This window comes from Triturus cristatus, chromosome 10 (genome assembly GCF_964204655.1).
Source record: "Triturus cristatus chromosome 10, aTriCri1.1, whole genome shotgun sequence".
NCBI lineage: Eukaryota > Metazoa > Chordata > Amphibia > Caudata > Salamandridae > Triturus > Triturus cristatus.
In genome coordinates, this window is record NC_140593.1 from 643364103 (window position 1) to 643388630 (window position 24528).

The window sequence follows — 24528 nt, forward strand, 5'->3', positions numbered from 1 at the left end:
GTGGAAACCGTTACACAGCGAATAATTCAAAATAAATGTAATATATTTCAGCAAAGATCTCTGCGTTGTTGCTGAAAAATAGAACAAGCGTTTGCAATGCAATCGGTCTGTAATTTGTGAAAGCTTGAGTTTCTGGCATTGTGAATTATCTTGTTTGTTATTTAATTGTTTGGAGTGGAGTGGATGTATGTTGTTTGGACAGCAAAAGCAGGGCATGAATTGAAAGCAGAGGATGTGCTAGCAAAGGAGCAGCGGGTAAACTAGAGCGATGTTGGAATCAGCTAATGGTGAGTTCAGGGAAGTAAGGGGCAGGTTCATATTGCGTTTTTTCTTTTAAAGGTAGATGCAACTGAAGCAATGGCTCAATTAGTCGAACTCCTGCTGCCCCAATCTGAGCCTAACTTGTTTGGCATCTCGAGTGGGCCTACTCAGTTATTCGTCCTTCTAGGGTCGACAAACTGAATGACCTGCTATTTAGAACTCACATAAACTGCAACAACAGCGAAACCAAGCTTTAAAGAAAACAGTTATTTATTTTGGAAAGTGTGACCAATCAGTAACAAATGAATTTCTGCAATTGAAGCATGTGTACAGAAAGCCTCCCTATTATACACTATCTATGCCCGTTTTAGTATTAAATAATAAACACATGCAGCTCTGTTCGTGTGCATTATGTTTTTATTTTTTTGTGCCTTGTATAAAGTACTGCATCTGGCCGTAGGCCGTTGATTACCAAGGCTGCACTTTTTATTTCAAAATCTTTTTATTGAATTTTTGTAACAATTCAAGTATAGAGGAACAACATGACAGATGCATCCAATAGGCTGCACTTTTTATGCAGTTTTTAGGGATATTTAGTAATGTGCCGTGAGCACATGGCTCCTGTATCGACAAAATTGTGATTTACACTGGGACCTTTAAATGAAATCACCTACCTCCATGTGAGGAAGCTGGCGCTCTGTTTCTGGTTTTAAAAATGAAACGGATGGCAAGAATTGGAAGGCTCAGGTTTTACATTTGTGCATTGCGTGGGAGCGAACATTTTTAGAGTGCGAGGCATTGCGTGTGGGGGTTTGAAATTTTTTACAGTGCAATGCATTGCGTGTGGGGGTTTGAACATTTTTACAGTGCGAGGCATTGCGTGTGGGGGTTTGAACATGTTTACAGCGCGAGGCATTGCGTGTGGGGGTTTGAACATTTTTAGAGTGTGAGGCATTGCGTGTGGGGGTTTGAACATTTTTACAGCGCGAGGCATTGCGTGTGGGGGTTTGAACATTTTTAGAGTGTGAGGCATTGCGTGTGGGGGTTTGAACATTTTTACAGCGCGAGGCATTACGTGTGGGGGTTTGAACATTTTTAGAGTGCGAGGCATTGCGTGTGGGGGGCTGAACATTTTTAGAGTGCGAGGCATTGCGTGTGGGGGTTTGAACATTTTTAGAGTGCGAGGCACTGCGTGTGGGGGTTTGAATTTTTTTTACAGTGCAACGCATTGCATGTGGGGCTTTGAACATTTTTTCAGTGCAACACATTGGGTGTGAGGCTTTGAACATTTTTACAGTGCGACGCATTGCATGTGGGGGTTTGAACATTTTTACTGTGCAACGCATTGCATGTGGGGGTTTGAACATTTTTACTGTGCAACGCATTGCGTGTGGGGGTTTGCACATTTTCAGAGTGTGACGAGAGTGGTTCTTTTTGAAGCCATGGCGGGGATTTATGGCGATTATCAATTATGACAATTTATTTTAGTTTTTGCCCTCACATTCCTTGGGGTGCTGAGTGAAGACTTGGCACCTTGCCCACGCAAAGAATGCTGATTTGCGCATTACAATTCTCAACCATCCCTACCACCTGTTTAATGAGGGTGGTGGGCTGTTATCAAGCGGCAAAATGTTTGGGCAGTTATACATTTCTGTCAAGCATACATTACATTTTAAAGTAATGAAAATGAAACAAACAACAATAAAATGAAGAAAAATAAATAATTTGTAACAAATAAATGTAATTACATCCAATTCCGAGTTGCACCTCCCTGAAATGATAATTATGTTATGTGCAATTTACACATGGGAATGCACACACCTCAATTTACACCTGTGATTTGTTGCACGTTTTTCATCCACAAACTGCGGGGCTGAACTACTGCATTAGGCTCAAGTTGTACTTTGTTCTTTTAAAACAAATACCGTTGGAAGAAGTCCACGAGTTAAACGATCTCCGCTGACATCTGTGAATGTTTAGATCATGAGTTTGAATTTTGCAAATTCAACAAGGTAGAGAACTTCTAGAGAGTACACATTCTGGGGGGAGTGCAGGGAAGTCACTGGGTGGGGGTGGAGGCAGAGCGGGAGGTGTTAGGTTTGTCTCTGCCTTTGTTGTTGTTACCCCTGTAACTGCCTCTTTGGTAACCCCTAGTGAAGGTGGATTGATTAGGGGCCTTGTAGGAAGTGGAGGCGCTGTCGGAGGAGTAGCCTCTGGTGGTGCTCCTAAAGGCGGAACGGCGAAAAGAGCGTCTGGGAGCTTGCGACTGCACGGCTCCCATACATTTTGCCGTGTCTGTGTCCTTTTTCATTTTTTCGAGGGCTACATCGACATTAAGGCCAAACAGGTGTTTCTCATCAAAGGGGTGGTTGAGGATGGAACTCTGAACCTCAGGTTTGAACCCTGAAATGCGTAGCCAGGCATGCCTACGCAGAAGGACGCTAGTATTTATTGCCCTGGAGGCGGTGTCAGCTGCATGGAGGGCACAACGGATGGAGGTATTTGTGATAGTTTTACCCTCCTGAATTAGTTCGTTGCATTATTGATTCCAGCTCATCATAATGTGCCCTGTCATATCTGGCTAGGAGTGCTTGGGTGTTAGCAATACGCCATATGTTGGCCGCTTGGGACGCTGTCCGCTTGCCAGAGGCGTCCAGGAGTTTAGACTCCTTATCTGGCGGTGCAGCCTCACCCGATGCCTGGGAATTGGTACGTTTGCTCGCATTGGAGACTACCAGGGAGTCTAGTGGTGCGGGGCCTTTAATGTAGGTTGGATCTGTTGGGGCGGCCTTATTTTTTTCTCAATGCGAGGGTTAATGACCCTGGCCCTAGCCGGGTCTTTAAAGACCTCTGGTGCGTGCTTAATAACCCCCTTAAGCATGGGCAGAACTGAGGTGGACCTCTGTGCAGTGTCAAATGTATCTAAGAGGAAATCCTCCTCTACGGGGTCTGTGTGGAGATCAACCCCATGGTAGTGGGCAGCCCTATGGAGTAGCTGGTTAAAGCCCATCGTGTCCTCGGGGAGGGAGGGTCTAGAAGGGTAAAGATCGTCCTGCGGGACGTTAGGGACGTCTGGGATGTTGTAGTCGTCCCATGGGTCTGGGGAGCCTGTAGGAGTAGGGTCCCCTGTTAGTTGGTTGCCTGCCCCGTCCCCTGTGTCGTAGATGTCATCATCATCATCATCCTCATCTGGAGATGGTGTGGGAGAATGATGGGGTGGGGGAGGAGGAGGAGGAGGTGAAGGAATCCTTAAAGGGGAGGTGGCAAAGTCTCTTCTTTTTGGTGGTGGAGCTGGTGCAAACTTGTCCAGTGATCTTTTTCTGGTGCTAAGCGTTAAATGCCCAGTCTTTGGATTCTTTTCGAGGGTTTTTTGATAAGGATCGGGTCGAAACAGTTCCTCTGTAAGGGGCATATCCTTCGCTGCCGATGGTGTTGGAGCCCTGGGGTTTTTTTTAGGCGTCGATTCGGTACTGGTTCTTGGTTTGGAACCGTGGGGTTTAGAAGTGTCTTTTGACTTCCTCGGTTCCGAGGTGGGTTTCGGGTTCGAGGTTTGGGAGTCGAGGCTTTTCGGCTTCTTGCTCAGCTCCGAGGATGTTATCGGTGCAGAGGAACCGGTGCCAGTGTTCGGCGCCGAGTGCTTCGGTGTTAAGCTCGGCGCGGACAAGGAAAGGGGCGTTTTCTTTTTCGGTGCCGATGATATTTTTTCGGCACCGAGGGTGGGCTGGCACGAGCCTGAGCTGCCTAAAGGCTTGATGGGCTTCTTAACCGGGCCCGGAAGCGAGGTATGGGAAGCAGTCTTTTGGTGCATACCTAGGCACGAAGACGAAGGCGTGACCGAAGCCTTTTTCAATGGCGTGGAGTGGGGTTTAGGGCCGGGGTCGACGTCTGTACGAAGGCGCCTCTGTGCCAGAGGCACTGACGAGGCCCTCTTCGGTATGCTGATGTTCCGGAACATCGACGCCTTCTTCGAAGATGTCGTCGGGGATCGAATTCGACAAGTGAGCCATTGTTCTCCTTGCTCGTCGGTCCCGGATCGTCGTCTTCGATTGGAAGGAGGCACAAGCTGGACAGTCCCTTGCCTTGTGTTCTGGAGAGAGGCAGAGGTTGCACACCTCATGGAGATCGGTGTGGGGAAACTTTGACCCACCTCGAGGACACTTTTTAAATGGCGTCCTTTCCATCAGCCAGGACCGGAGCCGAGGAAGGCCCGAAGGCCTTCGTCGATGACCGGAATCAAAGACTTCGATTGTTGAGAGTCGCGTCGAGTGTGGAGAACGTGATCGAGACAATACCGTCGAAGGGGGAAGGATTGCGCGCCGAACAGGAAAACTGGAACGGTTTCGAACTGGAGCACAAAGAACACATGCGAGCCCAATGGCGGAAAAAACAATCTGAGGATGGAGCCAAAGCTCATGCGCAATATGATCCAAAGGAGGAGTGACATACCTCGTGACTTCCAAAGACTTTCCAAGAGAAAAACAACTGCAACATCCGGGCCCAACACCAGATGGCGATCTATGCACGGTGTGTAATCTGCAGCTCATATGCCTCGAACACAGGTTTTATAAATAGCAGATCGAAGTTTATCAAAAATATATTTCTAATGAAGCATCATTAGCTATTTATTTTGTGTTCGGGGGTACCATTATTAACCATACTCTATATCAAACAGTTGTTGGTCTGTCTCAAAATATGCGCCTAGATTATGTAGGTTTTTGGCAAATGTTATGCTACCAAATCTATTTTGTGTTTCGTGAAGCACTGAAAATTAAGGTGAGCCTTGTGTAGCTTGCTGTATGTTCTAGAATCCACGAACTGCCAAGCTTCGGCAAAGCTAGTAGGTCTAGCTTTATGTGCAAAGGCAAGTAGCATAAGCTTGGGGAACAAAAAAAGGGCAAAGGAGGCAGGATGCAGAAAGAGATAGCACGATATGTTCATGCCTGTGTTTGCGTTTGTTGTCACACTGAAATAAGGAGACATATCGGCCTTGGCAATGCTTTGCAAAGCCAATAGGTAACTAACTTTAAGAAAAGCCATGCAATTTCTGAAAATGGAAATGGTGGAGACAAATCGTTAGCACTCAATTCAGAAGCTTCTAATGCTCACTTAGTATTGCGCATTAATATTTTTGGTGTCTGCAGCAAACACCGAACACATGACCTACCACATGAAGAAACCAGCACTTAAAATGCTAAACGTATGAAAAGTAATGGACTGCACTACCACTAGAAACAAAAAATACATATGTGCCACATTTCATAAATATAGAGAAGAAAAGCAGTCAATGAAAAGTTGTATGACACAGATGCAGGGGCATGCATTGGTGTTACTCTCCGCCCAAGCTCTAAAGTAAGCCCATCCAAATGGCTGCCACACCTTAGCTCAATTGGAATATGGGCTGAAGAGATGCACACTAAAGCACTAGAATAAGAATGTGAAAAATGGATGCTACAGTGAAGAAAAGAACATATCTTTAACAAAATTGATATCTGATATAACTAACTAAATGTGAAAAAGTGTGATAACTGGACTTTTCATGAAGGGACCAGGAATGCCTCCATTGATATGCAAGCTATTACCTGCTATGAGAAACTCTAGCCTCGAGCTCCTCGACTACAAACCTGTGGAACACATGTATGTTTTAAGACAGTTGATTGTCTCTGCCATTTTACCCTACTGCGTTTCAAGACTATCTTTGGTCACACAGTGCCCCACCTCAACCATACCCATGCAGAATCCTTGTAGAATGTACTTTTAAAAATTGGCCAATATCCCTCTTAGGCCCCAAGTGTCTTCAAACCCTTCCGGCCATTTGGGAGCGTCTCAGGCCTCCGGCTTAACCCAGCAAAGTCGACTCTGGTTCCCCTCCACCTCTCCAGGGAATGTTTGGACTGTTTGGACTGTCAGTAAACCAGAAAGGAGTTGGCCAACGGCTAGGGCGGTCGACCTCGAATCTGGGGAACTGGGTTCGAGTCTCGGCAATGACGCTGAAAATCCTGTGATTCTGGGCAAATCACTTAATCTCCCCGTGCCTAACAAAAATGAATGTGTCCTCATGTAATGCAACTGGTGCTATGTAAGCGCTCTGATACCCGATTCGGGTCAAGTTCGCGCTATATAAAACTCTGTAAAAAAATTAATTAAAAAAAAGAAAACATCCCTATTAGACACAAGGCAAGGATGCCTCTTGTCGCCGATGCTTTTTAGGTCTCGCCTGATCCAGCGCATGCGCTGGTCTGGCGAGACTTATTGAGAGGGCTCCAAAAAGTGCTACCAGGCCAGCCTAGAGCTAGAGTGCATGTGCGCGGGCGCGCACGCCGCGCTTTACCGCGATTACGATCACTTTCGCGGCCGCACGGCTGCTTGGCATAGCCAATAGGTCTCGCTTTTGGGACCTTATAAGTATTTAGTTATGCAACTGTTGCATGGCTAAATACTTATAAGGTCCCACAGGCGAGACCTATTGGCTATGCCAATGCTTGTTTCACTTGTGATAAAGCCCCTAGCCTGTAAAATTAGTCAAAAACATGCTCATGCAGCGTTGCGATGTCAGCAGAGACCTCTAGGGGACTCGCTGTATTCGGATGACATGATGCTGTATGTCCGTGATCCTGCTGAAAATCTCCCGGTGCTACTAAGGGAATAAGTGAAATTTGAGAGGTATTCCGGCTTAGGAATAAACTGGGAGAAGTGAACAGTCTTCCAGCTGACTGCTGGCACACAGGAGGTGGCGCTAGACTTTCCACTGTCGTGGTCCACTGACCGATAAAGTATTTAGGGATATGGCTGCATAGAGACCCAGACAGGATACTGCCCATTAACTATGGCCGAGTCATCACCCAAATTGTGGAGCAAGCTGCACGTTGGGCTAAATTGCCTCTCTCGGTGGCTGACAAGATTGCTGTAACAAAAATGACGATATTGCCCAAACCTCTTTACTTGTTTGTCAATATTCCGCTCAGGCTTAACATTGCATTGTTCAACACACTTCAGTCGGCTCTACTGACCCTTGTCTGGGGTGGCAAGAAGCCGAGATGCAGCTGGGACTTACTCACGCAGCCTTTTGATCGGGGAGGCTTTGAAGCGCCTGAGCTGGAATGGGCATTAAACATTAACGCCCTGGTTAAAAGAGCCAAGGAAGATCTCCTGCGCTGACAAAATTTACCACTTAACCCACTCAGAAGATCGCGCTATTCAAGATGATGATCCTCCCCCGTTTTTTATGTATCATCCAAAATACCCCCTTCCCCTTCCCACAAAGTTGGTTCAAAGAGATAGATAGCATGGCTACCAGGTTTATATGGGGAGGTGCGAGGTCACACATAGCCCTAGCCTGATGTCGAATTCCACCCTTTGACGGAGGCATGGGTATGACCGATCTCTAACTATACTATCTGGCAAACCGACTGCTCGTCCTCGATGATTGGTTCACAGGGAGTTGGTCTGACCCGGCCTACAAAACTGAACTAAGGGACATGGACTTCTCCCATATCCAGGCTGTTTTATACGGCTGCCCAATACCCAAAGCACTCCCGATGGAGACCCGGGCGGTGCTGCTCGACTGGCGCTCGGCCTTACGACACACAAGCTGGGACCACAAATTGACTCTTCAGACACCTCTCTGTCAGGGCATGTGGTTGGGTGAGGTGGTGACATTAGAGGGTTTCAGGGGATTGAACCGCATCGGTATATTACAACTGAGTGACATTTGGACGAGTGACCACATCAGGACATTCCAAGACTTACAAAAGTGCTACACTCTCCATACCTCACAGTTTTATAAATATTTACAGCTGCAGCACGCCCTCAACGCCCACACATCCACAGGCACTGTCTCCCCGAGTTTAGCCCACCAGAAGCGCAAATCATGATGGGAAACCTGGGTAAGGGAGGTGTATCGCGGATATAACGCACCCTAACTAACAATGGCCCGCATCACTCTACTCAATCCGACACAGATGGGGAGAATGGCTGGGCTCCTTGGAGGATGAGGACTGGCGGGACACGCTTATGGCCCCCAAGACCATCACCACATCCGCAAAACTCCGACTAATTCAATTATACCCTTTACAATGGCCTATCTCACCCCCGAACGTTTCCCTAAGGCAGGCCTACGTATCTCACCAGAGTATACACGCTGCGGGCAATCACCAGCAGACTTCTTTCACACTGTCTGGTCCTGTCCCCGAATTACTTCGTACTGGAGCAGGGTAGAACCTGAACTCGCACATGTCCTAGGTTGGCAAGTGCCTCACAACCCACTACAGCTTATCTTGGGAGTCATGGACGGCCTGGATGGGTCCAGAGCGGACAAACTGTTCCTGGGAACGGCCACCATGGTGGCCAAACGCGACATTGCAGCGACGTGGTCACAATCTGATCCCCCGAGAGTAGCTACTTGGCGCCGAGGGGTGGACTTGTGTGCTGCCCAAGAGAAACCCCTTAATAGCTAGGGGCTGCCCAAAGAAACATGAAAGGATATGGGGCAAATGGTTGCAACAACTAGGTTGACAAAATCTCTGAGTCTGTTTATCCTCCATGGTAACAATGGATGTGGAATGTGGTTTGTAGGTTCTATGCATGTATATGTACCGACCCTATGGATATGTTATGCAAAGTTAACTATGATGACTACCTGTGCTGTGAATTTTTCTTTCTTTTAAAAAATCAATAAAATTGATTATCAAAAAAAAAAAAAGATTGGCCTATAAGCTGTCTGGTTAAACACACTTTGGAAGATAAAGATCACTTCTTAATGAAAAATTTTATGTTCTAGCTACAATTGAAAATTGGATTAAAGAATTAGATGATTGTACCAAGGTTGAAGCCACTCTCTTCAGTGCCTCCTGCTATGATCGCCTAGGAAACGTAGATGGCAGCTGCGTTTCCTCTTTTTTTTTTTTTTTTTTAATAAAACCCAATTTTCCTGCTTCTGTCTTGATTACTCTAGAGCTTCCAAATAAAAATATCCCTCAATGTTAAAACCTCCCACTCCTTTGTGCTTATTTACCTAGCTCCTGCCGACCCAAATTCATTCTGTTACCGCTGTTCCAAGCAGAAGCAAGTCAAATAAGAACAAAAGTTACTTACCTGTAAACTGTGGTTCTCCAGTATTGGTGTCTTTCATAGATTCACATGCTTGAATATTCCCCGTCGTCGAAGTGGGAGTCCCACGGTACATAATATAGCAATATAGTAATAACATAAGCCTAATAGGCATCAAAGGAAGAAAAACCATAGAGTTTTCATGGATAGACAACTTGTCACCTCTATAACATATCACTGTCGTTATGTTCTAGGCCAAATCCAGCCAATCAGGTGTCCGCACCCTCTAGAACCCTCTCCCCAGAGACTCAGGCTCTCAGATTTTCGTAGCACAAGAGTGACATATAGTCAAATACATAATTAGAGCCTCTGAGGGGAGGTGGGTGGGTCGCATGTGAATCTATGAAAGACACCAATACCGGAGAACCACAGTTTACAGGTAAGAAACTTTTGTTCTTCTCCAGTATTGGGGTGTCTTTCATAGATTCACATGCTTGAATAAGAGTAGTGAGCAGTGAAGCAGAATAATACAAGGTACATAAGCATCAACACAATAGCATATACAGTGCAAAAGACTATATGCATATAAATATACATATATATATAAATATATACATCTATACGGAAATAAATAAATAAAAGTACCTTGTATACAGGAGGAGGGAAGCATCAGAGGCTCACCTTATTTAAAAAGATTACGAAGGACTGCTTGTCCCACGGCTGTATCCGTGTTATCTGCAGCATCCAGACAGTAGTGTCTCGTAAAGGTGTGTCTGCTGGACCATGTCACCGCTCTACAGATGGATTGAAGAGGGACTCCAGCAAAAAACGCAGTAGAAGAAGAAACCTTCCTGGTGGAGTGCGCTTTAACGGTAGCAGCGAGAGGTTTCCCTGCTTGTTGATGACAAAAGGCAATAGTAGAAGATATCCAACGTGCTATAGATTGTTTGGTGACAGGATGACCTTGTCGCATCCGTCCGTAGGCGACAAAGAGTTGGTCATTTTTACGAATAGCAGCAGTTCTCTGAAGATAAAATTTGAGGCATCATTTGACATCCAAAGAATGAAGTGACTTTTCTGCAAAAGTTTGAGGATTTGGAAAAAATGTTTTTAAAACAACCGGCTCATTGAGGTGGAAATCAGATGGTACCTTAGGGATAAAGGCCGGATTGGTGCGAAGCAGGACAGAATCTTTAGTAAATTGAAGAAAAGGAGGGTTAATGGTAAATGCTTGCAAGTCACTGACCCGGTGTGAGGATGTAAGAGCCAGGAGGAGAGAAGTCTTCCACGTGACATATTTGAGGCTGACCTTATGGATTGGCTCGAATGGCGATCTCATGAGCTGCGCCAATACAACGTTGAGATGCCAAGGAGGAGGAGGCCGACGTATCGGAGGAAACATTCGGAAAAGCCCTTTGAAGAACTGTTGTATTACTCTTGACGAGTAAAGGGAGTTAGAGCCATCTTGTCGGAATCGTGAGATTGCTGCTAAAAAGACTTTAAGGGTAGCGTATGAAAGACCTGATTTTGCTAGGTGCAAAAAAAAAGGTAAAAGCTGTTCCGGCTCGGAATGCATTGGATGAATATTGGCATCACTGCACCATGAACAAAATCGTTTCCATTTGAGTTTATATGTTTTCACAGTAGAAGGAGCTCTAGCTTTTGCTAAGACTTCTCTGCAGTCCAAAGGGATGTCCAAATTCACAAATTCAAAGTACTCAGGTTCCAAGCCGCCAAGTGTAGAGATGCAGGATCGGGATGACAAATTTGACCGTGTTCCATGGTCAAAAGATTCGGAAGAGGACGAAGCATGATCGGTTCGCATTGAGACAGGAGCAGCAGTTCCGTGAACCATATTTGTCGAGGCCATCGGGGGGCTATAAGGATGAGCCGACAGGGTTCTTTCCTCATTTTCCGTAGAACCTTGGGGACTAGAGGTATTGGTGGAAAGGCGTAAGCATAAATTTTGGACCAGTTCATCAAAAAGGCATTCCCGCACGACTTTGGTTGGGGAAGCCAACTTGTGTAGAACTGGCATTTTCGGTTCATATAAGTTGCGAAAAGATCCAGATTTGGGGAACCCCATAGTTGGAATATATGATCCAGAATGGGTTGGTGCAATTACCATTCGTGATTGGTCGTGGAAGATCTGCTTAGGGAATCCGCAAGAATGTTGGACGCTCCCGGAACATGCACTGCTGTGAGGGCGATGTGATGTTGAATCGCCCAATCCCAGATTTTTTGAGCCTGAAGCGACAACAGAACGGACCTCGTGCCTCCTTGCTTGTTGATATAGTGCATGCACGTTGTGTTGTCCGTCCGGATCAACACCGTGCTTCCGTGAATGATGGTTTGGAAAGCTTTGAGAGCCAGAAAAATGGGCAGTAATTCTAACAGGTTGATGTGTCTTGTCTTTTGATGAACCGACCACTTGCCTTTCACAGTTAGTCCCTGCAAGTGGGCGCCCCAACCCTCGAGAGATGCGTCGGTGGTGAGGGTGAATTGTGGAGTGTCCGCCAGAAAAGGACGCCCCGCGGAGACATGTTCTTCGTGAGTCCACCATAAAAGAGCCCTTTTTAGGCGAAGGGTGACTCTGACTAGGTCGTTGAAAGTGCCTGAGACCTGAGCCCATTGCTTGTCCAGTTCTTCCTGGACAGGTCTCATCTTTAGGCGGCAGTGAGGGACTAAAGGAATGCAGGACGACAGCATCCCTAGGAAAGATTTCAACTGTCGGACAGAACGAACTCTTTTAGGTGGATGGAGGTCGCTAGATCGCGAAGACGTTGTCGCCGTTCGTGCGACACAAAAGCTTTCCCTAGACTGGCATCCAGAATGGCTCCCAAGAACAATCTGTTTTGAGCCGGGCGCAACTGAGATTTTTCTAAGTTCAGTGTGAGGCCCAGAGATTGGAACAGGGATCTGCATAACAGAGTTTGTTTGGACGCTAGGTCGAAAGACTTCACCTTCAGAAGGCAGTCGTCTAAGTAGGGAAAGATTTGTACTCCCTGAAGACTAAGGTAAGCTGCCACCGGTGCAAGGACTTTTGTGAATACTCGGGGAGCAGAACGAAGGCCGAATGGCAGGACCTTGAATTGAAAATCTCGTCCGGCCACCCTGAATCTGAGGAATTTTCTGTGTCTTGACAATATGGGAAGATGAAAATAAGCGTCTTGCAGATCTAGAGTTGTCATGAATTCTCCTTGAGAGAGAAAAGGAAGTACCTCTTGTAGGGACAACATACGAAAAGTTTGTGTCTTTATATATTTGTTCAGGGCTCGTAGATCCAAAATGGGACGCCATTCTCCCGACTTTTTCTGTATAAGGAAGAACCTTGAATAGAACCCCCTGCCCTTCTGTAGTTTTGGTACCACTTTGATCGCGCCCTTTCTCAATAGAATGTTTAGCTGATTCAGAAGCTCTTTCAAGTGTGCAGGCGGGGGACCTCTTGGTGGAGTATTTGGAGGAATCTTTATAAATTCCAAAGCGTGTCTCCTGCGCACAATATCGAGAACCCATTGATCGGTGGTTATTTGAGACCATTTGGAGTAGAAGCGGGAGATTCGACCTCCAAGTTTTGGAAGAGTTCGTGACTGAGGGTAATGAGAGTCATTGTTTCTTTGAGGAATCCTTTCCTCTGTAAGAAGATTTGCCTCTGTATTGCCTATAATTGGAAGAATTTTGCTGCCGATAAGATTGCTGGTTTTGAGAGGAATAGCGGCTCTGTCCTTGCCTGTATTGGTTTGAATTGCCTCGAAAGGAAGAAGAGGAATAACGACCTCTTGAGCCTCGAAAAGGTTGTTTTTTGAATTGCAAAGACCCTAAAGCACGAGCTGTGTCAGTGTCCTTCTTAATTGCCTGAAGGGCATCATCTATATGCTGGCCAAAAAGGGACTCGCCGTCGTAAGGCATGTCCAGGATTTTTGTTTGCACCTCTTGACGAAAGGACGTAGCCCGTAACCAGCCCTGACGCCGGAGGACTGCAGCACCTGCCAAAATACGGAAGCCAGAAGAAGACACATCAATTGCGCAATCTATAATCTCCGAAGAAATTCTTTCTCCCTCTTGGAGAATCTTCAAAGCCTCTGGTCTGGATGATTCAGGAATAAGATTAATCAGAGATGAAATGTCTGACCACATTTGGCGATCGTAGCGGCATAAGATTGCCAAAGAATTGGCCGCTCGTACAGTAGCTGCCGCCATAGTGCAAAATGTTTTCCCTATACCATCCAGCCGTCGACCTTCGCGATCAGGAGGTGCCGACAAAGGAGATGAAGGGTTTCTAGATCGGCGTTGGGCTGCCTGAGTAATAATGGAATCGGGCTTTGTTTGCGAAATTAAACAGGCAGGAGAGTTTGGAGGAGCCTTGTATTTCTTGTCTATCCTAGGAAGGATGGCTGGAATCGAATTAGGAGTTTGCATCAATTTAAGGACCTCTTGCCATATAAAATCAATGATTGGAATGCAGCGGACCTGCTTTTGAGGTTGGTCCTTAAAGTCATATAAGAAACAATCCTCCTCTCTGGTTGTCATAGGGAGGTGAAATCTTGTAGCTGCTCTTTCCATGAGCAAATGAAAACCACCAATGTCAACTGGGGGAGAATCCAAAGGAGCTGGATCAGCGGGAGAAGGTGTTTGAATCTGATAGTTGTCCCAGTCAGAAAGGTGGGAAGCATCATCCAGCTCACCTTCCTCTTTGTCAGCGTCATCATCTTGTTCCTCGACCATATCTTCAATTGTGATAGCAGGAACCCCAAGAGATTGTTCTCTGGTCACTGATGTAGGTGTGGCTACCGTTTCCCTAGGAAAAACAGGTTGTTGAGGTGTCTGCTGCATGGGAGTGGTATGCCCAGACCGTGGAAAACGGCGATTATAATCATCCAGCATGTACTGTAAATTGGAAATCAGACTTAAAGGCAATTGTGCCATAGGAGGTTCCTGAACTGGATGCGTGTCATAAGATGAGAAATCATCTTGTTGCAAGTCCTCCTCATCATCATCTGAGTCCTGACATTTAACTACAAGTTCTGAAGGACTGCGAGCAGCCCGAAATCCGTCCTCCTCTTATTCCTCATTGTCAGATGAAAACAGCACTTCAGGAGGCTGCACAGGTGTTTTAAGTGGTATCAGGGTATCCAGAGACGAATGCCGGCGTTGAAGCAGAGAGTTTGAAGTCTCTAATGGTAGCAAATCCAGAGTTGGAGTCGTAGCCATCGTTGCTGGTGCTGAAATTCGCCGTTGAACTGCTGTCGACGACGAAGCCACCGTCGACGACGAAGCCACCGCCGACGAGGAAGTCATCGCCGACGACAAAGCCACCGTCGACGACAAAGCCACCGTCGACGACAAGGCTACCGTCGACGACAAGGCCACCGCCGATGAAGAAGCACTCGTCGACGACGAAGTTCCCGCCGACGACGAAGCCATCGTCGACGACGAAGCACTCCCCGACGACGAAGCACCCGTCGACGACATCTGCTTCTTCTTATGCTTGATAGCCGTCGACGACGAAGTTAAGGGTAGCGTCGATGAAATGGGTCTCACCTTAACTGATACCAGTGTCGACGGTGAAGACGCCGACGACATGATCATCGTTGGCTTCATAGACATAGATGCCGAGGTCGTCGATGTAGATGCGACGACGGCAGCTCTCGTCGACGGAGGAAGCGTTGAAGAGCTCGTCGACGAGAGAGGCAGTTTCTGAGGTAAAAACTGCACAGATGGAGTCTTAGACGCCTGAGAATCAGATCTCGGGGGCGTCAAGGGTACAGAGAGACTCCTGGGGGGGAAATCACCCCTCTTGAAGTAGAAGGTTGGGTAGTAATCTTGTCTCCATGATGTTTCTTCACCACCTTAGTTCTAGGAGAAACTTTTTGAGAGTCACAGGACCTTTTCAAAGAGGGAGCAGTTTGGATGGAAGACACACTCTCCGCATCTAATACAGGATTTTCTGAAGTCTTCAACTTCTGCAGCCACAGAAGGAGACGCCCTTCTCTATCCTTCAAAGTTTTCTGTGAGAAGGTTCTACAAATTTTACAATCCTTTACCTGATGTTCAGGATATAAACAATAAATACATTTTTTGTGAGGATCTTCAGAATGAAGTCTCAGTTTACCACAACTCCCACAAGGTCTGAAGAGGGATTTCTTGGTTGTAGACATCATAGACTCAATCTTCTGTGAAATATGAGATGAAAAAAACTGAGCAAGCTCAGGGAGACTCCCTTCACACGACGTGCGGTAGAAAATCTGAGAGCCTGAGTCTCTGGGGAGAGGGTTCTAGAGGGTGCGGACACCTGATTGGCTGGATTTGGCCTAGAACATAACGACAGTGATATGTTATAGAGGTGACAAGTTGTCTATCCATGAAAACTCTATGGTTTTTCTTCCTTTTATGCCTATTAGGCTTATGATATTACTATATTGCTATATTATGTACCGTGGGACTCCCACTTCGACGACGGGGAATATTCAAGCATGTGAATCTATGAAAGACACCCCAATACTGGAGAATTACTGACTGATCCTTTCCTATCACCATAATTGATCTTAATCTTCACTCAGATCATTGTTCTGAAAATGCCACTAGTAGTTTCATTACCCACTTTCAGACATGCGCTTTTATGCTGCAATCTAAAAACTCCTTCCCTTCCTTAACAATAAACGCATACTCTGGTTGGACAACTTAATATAACTTTAAAAAAAATATTTTACCTCTACATCTTTTCTCTTCATATAGTTCTAGGAATTGGAAGAAACTTAATCCTAATCAGTTTCAATTGCATTTTTTTTTAAACTAAATAAACTCTGCTTGTACTTTGTCCACTCTCTTAGATTAGCCCTTTTATTGTGAATAATTTTCATGTATGCTTGAACCGATTTCTCCCTAAGTCTACAAAAAGACATCACACAAAGCCAAAACATCCCGTGGTTCAATAAGTAAAGAAGTCATCATAAATCCTATGTCCATCTGTGCTGATAAATGCCCCCACTCCCCACATTAGTTCTTTTAAAAAAAATAATCACAAAATATATATTTTTTTTAATTCTCAATTAACTTTCCTCCCTAAGGCAAATAAGGTAGCTCCATGCATTCTCAAAACATTTGCAACCACCTTGTCACTTTCTTCAATGATATGTCTCTCAGACCAGACTCTATAGCCCTCTCGAATACCATTCTTACCATATGTCTAACTACTACCTGGTCTTGAACTCTCATCCCCACTTTTAAGTGGTCAGAGTTTAACCTCCTATTTGGAGATACATAGTCTGACCTAATGTAGATCAAACACTCCCAGCAATAAGATTCTAATTCATATTATTCATCTGCTCAGCTACTCAATTGCCCATGCCTAGCCTCTCATTATGGACCACTCTCGCATCTCTGGTTCAGTCTTGGAAGACTTGAAATTCCAAACAAATATTCTCCTTTAGAAAAAAAACTAACCTGTACCCCAGGTTTTCATCTAATCCTATTAATTCCAGACACCACTAAGATCCTGGAAACACAGGCATCTAAACTGCTCTGCTTTGTTGTAGAATTGCAGGGCATCCTTCACAATAACAAGCATTTGCAATGCAATCGGTCTCGCCTTAGGGCCCTTATATGTATTTAGCTATGGAGCACAATACCCTGGGTGCTGAAACATCTACTATTCTTTAACATGGAGGAAAAGTAAGCACCAAACTGCTTGACACGCCAGGTATGAGAACACATGGAGAGAAATATTGCCTTTCAGCGGGAAATGGTATAGTCTAAAGCAGGGGTAGTCACAAACTTTCTGTCGGGGCCAAAATTACAGTGTGGTTAGTGGCCGAGGGCCGCACTGGTAGGGGTGGAGTCAGTGGGGGCGGGATCAGTGGGGGGCAGAGCTAGAGTAAAAAAAAACCTTTCAAAACATCTGTCTCCCTCTCTCTCTGTCTCCCTCCCTCTCTGTCCCCCTCCCCCTCTCTCCCTCTCCCTCCCTCTCTCCCTCTCCTTCCCTCTCCGTCTCTCTCCATCTCCCTTTGTCCTCCGTCTCCCTCTCTCTCCCTCTGTCCTCCGTCTCCCTCCCTCCTCCGTCTCCCTCCCTCCCTGTCTCCCTCCCTCTCTCTCCCTCCTCCGTCTCCCTCCCTCCTCCGTCTCCCTCCCTCCTCCGTCTCCCTCCCTCCTCCGTCTCCCTCTCTCTCTCCCTCCCTCCCTCCCTCGCTCTCCCTCCGTCTCCCTCCGTCCTCCCTCTGTCCTCCGTCTCCCTCCCTCCTCCGTCTCCCTCTCTCCTTCGTCTCCCTCCCTCCCTCGCTCGCTCTCCCTCCCTCCCTGAAAAAAAATCGGGAGAATGGGGCCTTGAATCGGGTTACTGTCATGGGCGTTGGAGGTGTGCTGCTGCAGAATCCGACATTTGAAACGCATAATGCACGTTTTTCTTCCTTACCTTTCAGAAGCATTGAGCGCAATGGCAGGCAGAGAGAGGGTGATGCAAGTGTTGTGCACTGGCCTGGCAGGTTGCTGGAAATGGAACCTGTGGCAGCCCAACGGGCTGAAACAGCTTCCAGGTACACACACAGCCGCCCCCGGCCCAGAGTACTTCATAGGTCTTTAAAAGACCATTCGCTTGTTAATGGGGCTTTGTTGGTTTTTCACCCCTTCTAGAGCCCCTGCATCGCCACTCTGATTATTGCTGGAATAATTAGCACGTTACACAATGCAAGCCCTGTCAGCTAAGACCCCCGAGGAATCGGGTTTTTGTAAACGTGGAAGGGGCACTCCAGCAGGCAGATTTCTGTTTTGCCAGGAGTGCTGTAAGTACTTGCACCACTCCTCCCACGCCCCAAAGCCTTCCTGCAGAAGGGAAGGGCCTGGTCTTTCACAGGCCTCCAACCCCTGAGAAAAGAATCAGATTTCCAAAATAAGTGAGTGGCCGTGCCCCGGGTCTATTAGCTTTTCCGAGGCTCCAGACTGTGGTGAATTCTCCTTGGAGGTAAATCAATCCTTGCCTGTCTTGTCAGTAATTTTAGAGCGGCTGAAGGGCGCGATAAAAACAGGAAGGAAATGAATTGCTGTGAACGTCGGGTTAGTGCACCTGAAATCGGTAGTCTCCCGCCTGAATGGGGAGGGTTGGCATGTCTGGGTGCGATGTCTGCAAGGTACGCGGGCCGCCAAGAAAGGCTTGCCGGGCCGCTGGCGGCCCGCGGGCCGTACTATGAGTATCCCTGGTCTAAAGCTATGTTTTTAATATAAAAGCAGGAACTTCGGTGGTCATATCACTGAAAATACAAGTTTTGAAAAATATATTTTTGTCTACGGGTGCTTGTGGAAGACAATTTCTATGGACTGGAATCTAGAGAATGCTAAAGTGTTTGGGGTATTTTACTGACCTCTATTGGTCGTTTTCTATCAAGAAAGTTAAATAGAGGCAGCAGCCAGAAAAATTTAAAAAAGAAAATCCCTCAGCAGAAAGCAAATCTGGTATTTTACTGACCTCTGCTGGTTGTTTTCCATCAAGACAGTTAAACAGAGGCAGTTGAACAGAAAAAACAGTTCCTAAGCAGAAGCAGACAAGTCCTAGGGCTGAGCCCACAAAGTACATACACATATAAGAATTTACTAAAGTAAATATACTAAAGTATATACAAGAGGTATCGAATGCTCAACCTAAAAAACAGGGTTTCAGCCTAACTGCTGCACAGAATAGACTATTTTTGTTGCTTTTGTTAAGCTACGGAAGGCAGCAGACATTGTCAATGCCTCGATTCCATTAGATTTTTCTGCAGCGAAGTACACCATCAACCGCAAGATACTCCTGTCTGAGTTAGAATGTGGGATACTGAACTCTGTTCCGGATAGGTTTGCCTGCATTACTCACAACCACTCTCACAGAGTGAAGCTTGGCTCTTTTTTATCCGAATACACTTCATCCAACTCAAGGCTCCACCGTCTATGCTGGCTTTATATTCTCTATGTTCAACCTCTGTCCTCACTAATCCGACTGCATAGTTTCAACTCTTTTCCTATGTAGATACTAAAATCCTCTTTCATTTGGATGACCATCAATGCAAAACCTTATGTGGAGAAACTATATGTCTGAGATAAAGAAGTGGCTGGATAAACCATCATTACTTTGCAGGTAAGTACTTTGTGCTACATTACATCAGGAGTTCCTTTATATCGCATGAATTTATATCTGCAATGCCTTTACATCGCTGGTACTTTGGTAAGCATTATTTTTAACCTTTTACAATTTAATATATGTAAATAATTATATATTTCCATATTTATACATTAATATTTGCCTATGTGCATCACTTTACATACATTAAATTCTTAATTTAATATAAGTATAAATGTTAAAATTATAAATTTATTTAATGCTATTTTTGATCATTTACATGATCAATTATTACATTTAATTAATCTAGTTCTTTATAAATGAATTTTATATTACTGGTTATTGAACCCTAATAATCCCTGACAATCCCTAGTCACCACTCATCAATAAACCCCAAACACCCCTTACTTCCACTATAGACTACCCATCCGTGAACCCTAAAAACACCTTACTACCCCAGGCACTACCCCATCCTTATACCCCAGACCCTCCTTAGTATCCCTAAACACTACCCATTCCTGAAATCTTTCAATTTAATACTATGCGTAAATACCACCCATCCATGTGCCCTAAAAGTCTTTACTACCTCTAAACACTACTCTTCCCTGAACCCTTAAAACTACTTGCCATTACTAAACTAAACATCCCTGAACCCTAATATTCCTTTACCACCCTTAAAATCCAAACCCTACATTTAAAAAAAAGTAATACCATTGATTTATAGTTAATTAATGTTACCAATTTGAATTACCTAATACATTATTTATTATTGTAAGGAACGCAAGGCCCAATTAAAAGAGGACATTTGGGAAAAATTACACCTTGCCAGTAGGCAACGCGATAGCTCAGTTTTTTGGAACATCGTTAATTTTCCACTCTTTAGTAATGATCAACTCTCCAATCAGGCTTGAACCATCCCTGCTCAAGTCTGGGTCGACCATATTTCGGCTATTACAACCTAGATGAAGAGCCAGTCCCACTAATAGACCATCAGACAGAGGATCAGATTATTTTTAATTTATCTGAAGTCAGACCTGCAATCTTCCAACCATCATCTAATAAGGCTGCAGGGCCTGACGGGGTCCCAGGGGACCAATTTAAAGACTGTATTGATTTATGGGCACCGCTACTGACATCAGATCTAAATGCTGCAGCTGTCCGCCCACTTCCACCTACCTAGTCCAACTCAATAATAGTCCCGGTTTTTAAAAAGGGCAATAGATCAGACCCATCATGTTAAAGGGGTCAATTGAGCAGACTTTTAATCTTAATTTATTAACATGTAAGTGTAAGTACATTAAGGTTAACAAGCATTTGCAATGCAACAGGTTTTGCATTTACGCGAGTTTAAGCTATTGACATTGTAAATGACAATGCCTTCTATTTACATTTTAAAAACAAAAACATAAATAAAAGTCAATGTAATTTACAATGCCAATAGCTAAAACTTACGTAAATACGAGACTGTCGCCTGGCGCTATGCTCCCCTGTCTATAGGATGGACCCCAAGAGACGACGTAGGAGTAGTAACGTTTTTTTATTTCGGTGAGTTGGGACAGTTTCTTGGCACTTCTTCTTTCTCCTCTGGTTGTTTTGGTCCCCCTCTTCTTCTCGGTCTGCGGAAGTCGGTGTCTGCCCGAAGTCTCCGTGGAAAATGCAAAGAAGGGAAACAATACCAAATTTAGGGGACCTTTCTCGTCTTCTCGGGTTCTGAGGGGGAAAGGGGAGTGAGGAGTCACCGGGGTTCCAGCACCAAAATAACACTCGTGTGATTAGGAGTCAGTAGGTGAGTGAGGGCTCTCTGGATACAACAAAAACAGCCACAGCCCAGGTGCCCTCCCAACAGTGAACAACCTCCCCTAGCGCCCTCCCCGTATGTTTAAGAAGCCCAGGTGTCACAGATGTTAGTGACTATGACCAAGGAAGTGTCACTAACCTCGGAAAGAAGCCGTCAGGAGCGATGGAGCGTAGCTGATCCCCCCTCGACCCTGAGACGCTGACTCTCGCAGAGGAATGGGAACCCTACTGCTTGAGAAAGCCTCCCGGGGAAAAGGGAAGTGGACAAAATAAGAAAACGCTGCTCTGCTGTGGTGTGTCTCTGGTCCTGCACTGGTAGGAATCAGGGTTATGGCCAAGGCGCACTCTCAGGGTAAACTGCATAAGAAACAGAAGAAACAGAGAGTAAGTACCTCCCACCCTCTACGCACCCCAGGTTCTCCAGGTTACAGCCCCCACTCTGCCACCCCTGATACTTACAAGAGAGAGTGGAGCAGCAGGCGTGGTACTGGGGTTCATTAATGTGACCTGTGAATTTGGCTCCGTGTTCAGACACCCTGTTCTTCACCTTGAGGTTGGAACATGGTCTGGGCGTTGCCTCTGTAACAGGAAGGCAGGATGAGGGAGCTGGGAGTCGTGCAAGAGCGTAGAAGAGAGTCTCTGGCACTCGGAGTAGAGCTTGAGCAAAAGTACTAGTCTATGCGCAAGAAGACGAAGAAGGTCTGAGGGTGCAAACGTGAAGTTCCGAATCACCGGGAGAGACTACTCACGCTTCCGGGGATCACTGGAGAATCGTAGAGTGGCGGTGTAACTGACGACTCGCTTCTGGAACGAGTAGGCAGCCGAGTTGATAATTCCGCCTCCGTGCTGTAGCGCTTCTGGAATGTCCGTAACAAAGGTTTCCGGGACGATAGGTATCCCACGGGGAATACCATCCGCGATCCGCAAATGAGCTGATATCCAGATTGTCAAGCCCCGCTCCTTTGCCAAGGGGAGGACTTTATCGTGTTGTCGGCGGAACTGCCGGGGACCACTTCCGGGTCGCCTTTCTCCGGCATGCTGGGAGTTGTAGTCCCTTCACGTGCCCGACCTTCCTTGCAGCGCGCTGAACTGAAAAGGTATCTGGGTAATGGCGAGTGTATCTCGCAGCGCCCTGGCCATGTGGGAACGAGGTACCGTGGGAGTAGCGCGTGTAGCGCGCAGCGCCCTTGATGTGTGCGGTGCAAATCGCGACACCAGGATACGACCCCGTACCTTTCCCAGCCACGCTCCTCCGGGCGCGTGGCGGGGCGAGACGTGGTGTAGTTGGCCTCCTGGCTCAGCAACTCCCTCCGCTCCTCTCCAGTCCTCCGACTCTCGTGCTCCTCTCTTCTCCGTCGCCTCTCGTGCTCCTCTCTTCTCCTCCGTCCTATTCGTTTCACTCGCCTCGTCTCCTCCTTGGGCTTTCGCGCTGGTGTCCTGTCCGGCTTCCGTCTTAGCGTCGTCGCTGTTCTCCGATTGGCAGGATATCCGTGACGTCATCGGGGGCGGGTCCGTAGTTGTTCCCAGCCAGTCCACGTTAAAGGGACCGCCAGCATCCTGCATGAAAGGTTTAAAGGAGCCGTCAGCGAGGGAGTGAATGGAGGACGCCTCGGGTTCCGAGACTCGCTGACAGAGACCTATTGCATTGCAAATGCTAGTTCTCGGATGGCATAAAGTCTGCCACATCCCAACTGGCTGAGACTCTATTACTCATCTCTGTTTAAAAAACACAAGTGGTGCGTTTGCTAACAACCTGTGTGATATTGTTTTTAGGTCTCGCATAGGCAGTGCATACGCTGCTTCTACGAGGCATCAAGTAATCTGTATGTGTTGGCAAGTGGCTGGTAGTTTCTCGTGCCGCTTGCCATTTGGTGAATGTTGGCACAGCTCCTGTTAGCTGGCTTTTTAGTGGCTGTTGATGTCAAACTGACTTCCGTGTAGTCCGGAAGCAGCGGCCACTAACTACAGTTTTCCTCTGTCAGATCGCACTTTTTTTTTGTCGCACATCTCTGCCGGACGTAAACATGGCAGCGGGGCATGCGCAAGGCTGCGGCAGGAGCCGGTGTGCGCGAAGTGCGGGCAGCTCATGCTGCTTGTTTCTGTTGTTAGGAAGCAACTATGCTGTCTGAAACGGAACACAGCAACGTAACCTTGGTTTCACTGTTCCAGGGAAAAGACTGCTATTGTGTGCTGTCCACACAGAAATGTCACTTAAATCAGATGTCGCTTTCACTTTTCAGTACCTCATAGCGCTGAGAAACCCTCCTCTTACCCGATGCAAACGACCCTTTCCACAAACAAGGCAGCTAGTATTCCAATTACAGCGAGCACGAGCAGTTTCCCCATGATGGCGGCACGCAGCAGCTCTGTCTCCGAGCACGGTTAAAATACAACCATTAACTAAAGAGAGGTACAGCGCGAGGTGTGTCCCAGGAGGCCGAGAATAGGTAGGCAGGCCTTTCAAGTTACCCAATTGCAAGTGCGTAATTGGACTTAAAGAGCCCCGCCTCCTAGCAGTGCGTAACACCCATAGTTCTTTAGCTTAAGTGTGCTGGATTACGCTGGGCAGGGGGCTCTCTGACAGCGTGGTAGTAAGTATTTCATAGCTCATTTAGAGTTCGGAGTGCACAAAAATGTTTGGGAACACCTACTTGCCTGTTAACTCTTTAAGACTGTGCTTCTGCTCAATTCTTTGTTTTGAAATGTTACCGTTTCTCGATAGATGCACTATTTTGACAGACCCCTCGAGTGTCATTCCTTCATGTGTAGATTTAATTTGCTGTTAACTTTTACATGAGCGCGCTCACATCCCGTGTGTGCATATGTAGGTCATAAAGTTTGGCGGAGCCATTATAATTGCTTCTACAGCGAGTAAAATGAATCATGCACAGCTGGATTAGGGCCATCCTCTTTGAAGTTCAATTACAAACATCTGTTGCAGCAGGATAAAAAAACAAGCATTTGCAATGCAATAGGTCTCAAATTTACGCAAGTTTAAGCTATTGGTATTGTAAATGACGATTCCTTTTCTTTATGTTTTAAAAACCAAAACATATATAAAAGGCATTGTCATTTACAATGCCAATAGCTCAAACTCGCGCAAATGCGAGACCTATTGCATTGTAAATGCTTGTTTATTGTTGCTATTAAAACACCAACCAAGAGTAATATGCAAACCTTCAGTCAGACAGAGCTGTGGACGAAAAGGCGAGGAGAAATTAATGTAAGAATGACTTCCAGGCAGAGAGAAGTTAGGGCACGCAGAGGTCATGGCAGTCAGCGATAAAGGCATGAGGGGCACAGGTGAGTGCAGACAGGCGAGCACAAAGAGGACAGGTAGGACT

General features: G+C 46.2%; 1 protein-coding gene across 2 annotated transcripts in view; it reads right to left on the reverse strand.

The window, feature by feature from the left end:
* Window positions 1–24528, reverse strand: part of PGAP6 (post-GPI attachment to proteins 6) — a 589880-nt gene that overhangs the window by 8498 nt on the left and 556854 nt on the right. The window lies entirely within an intron of this gene.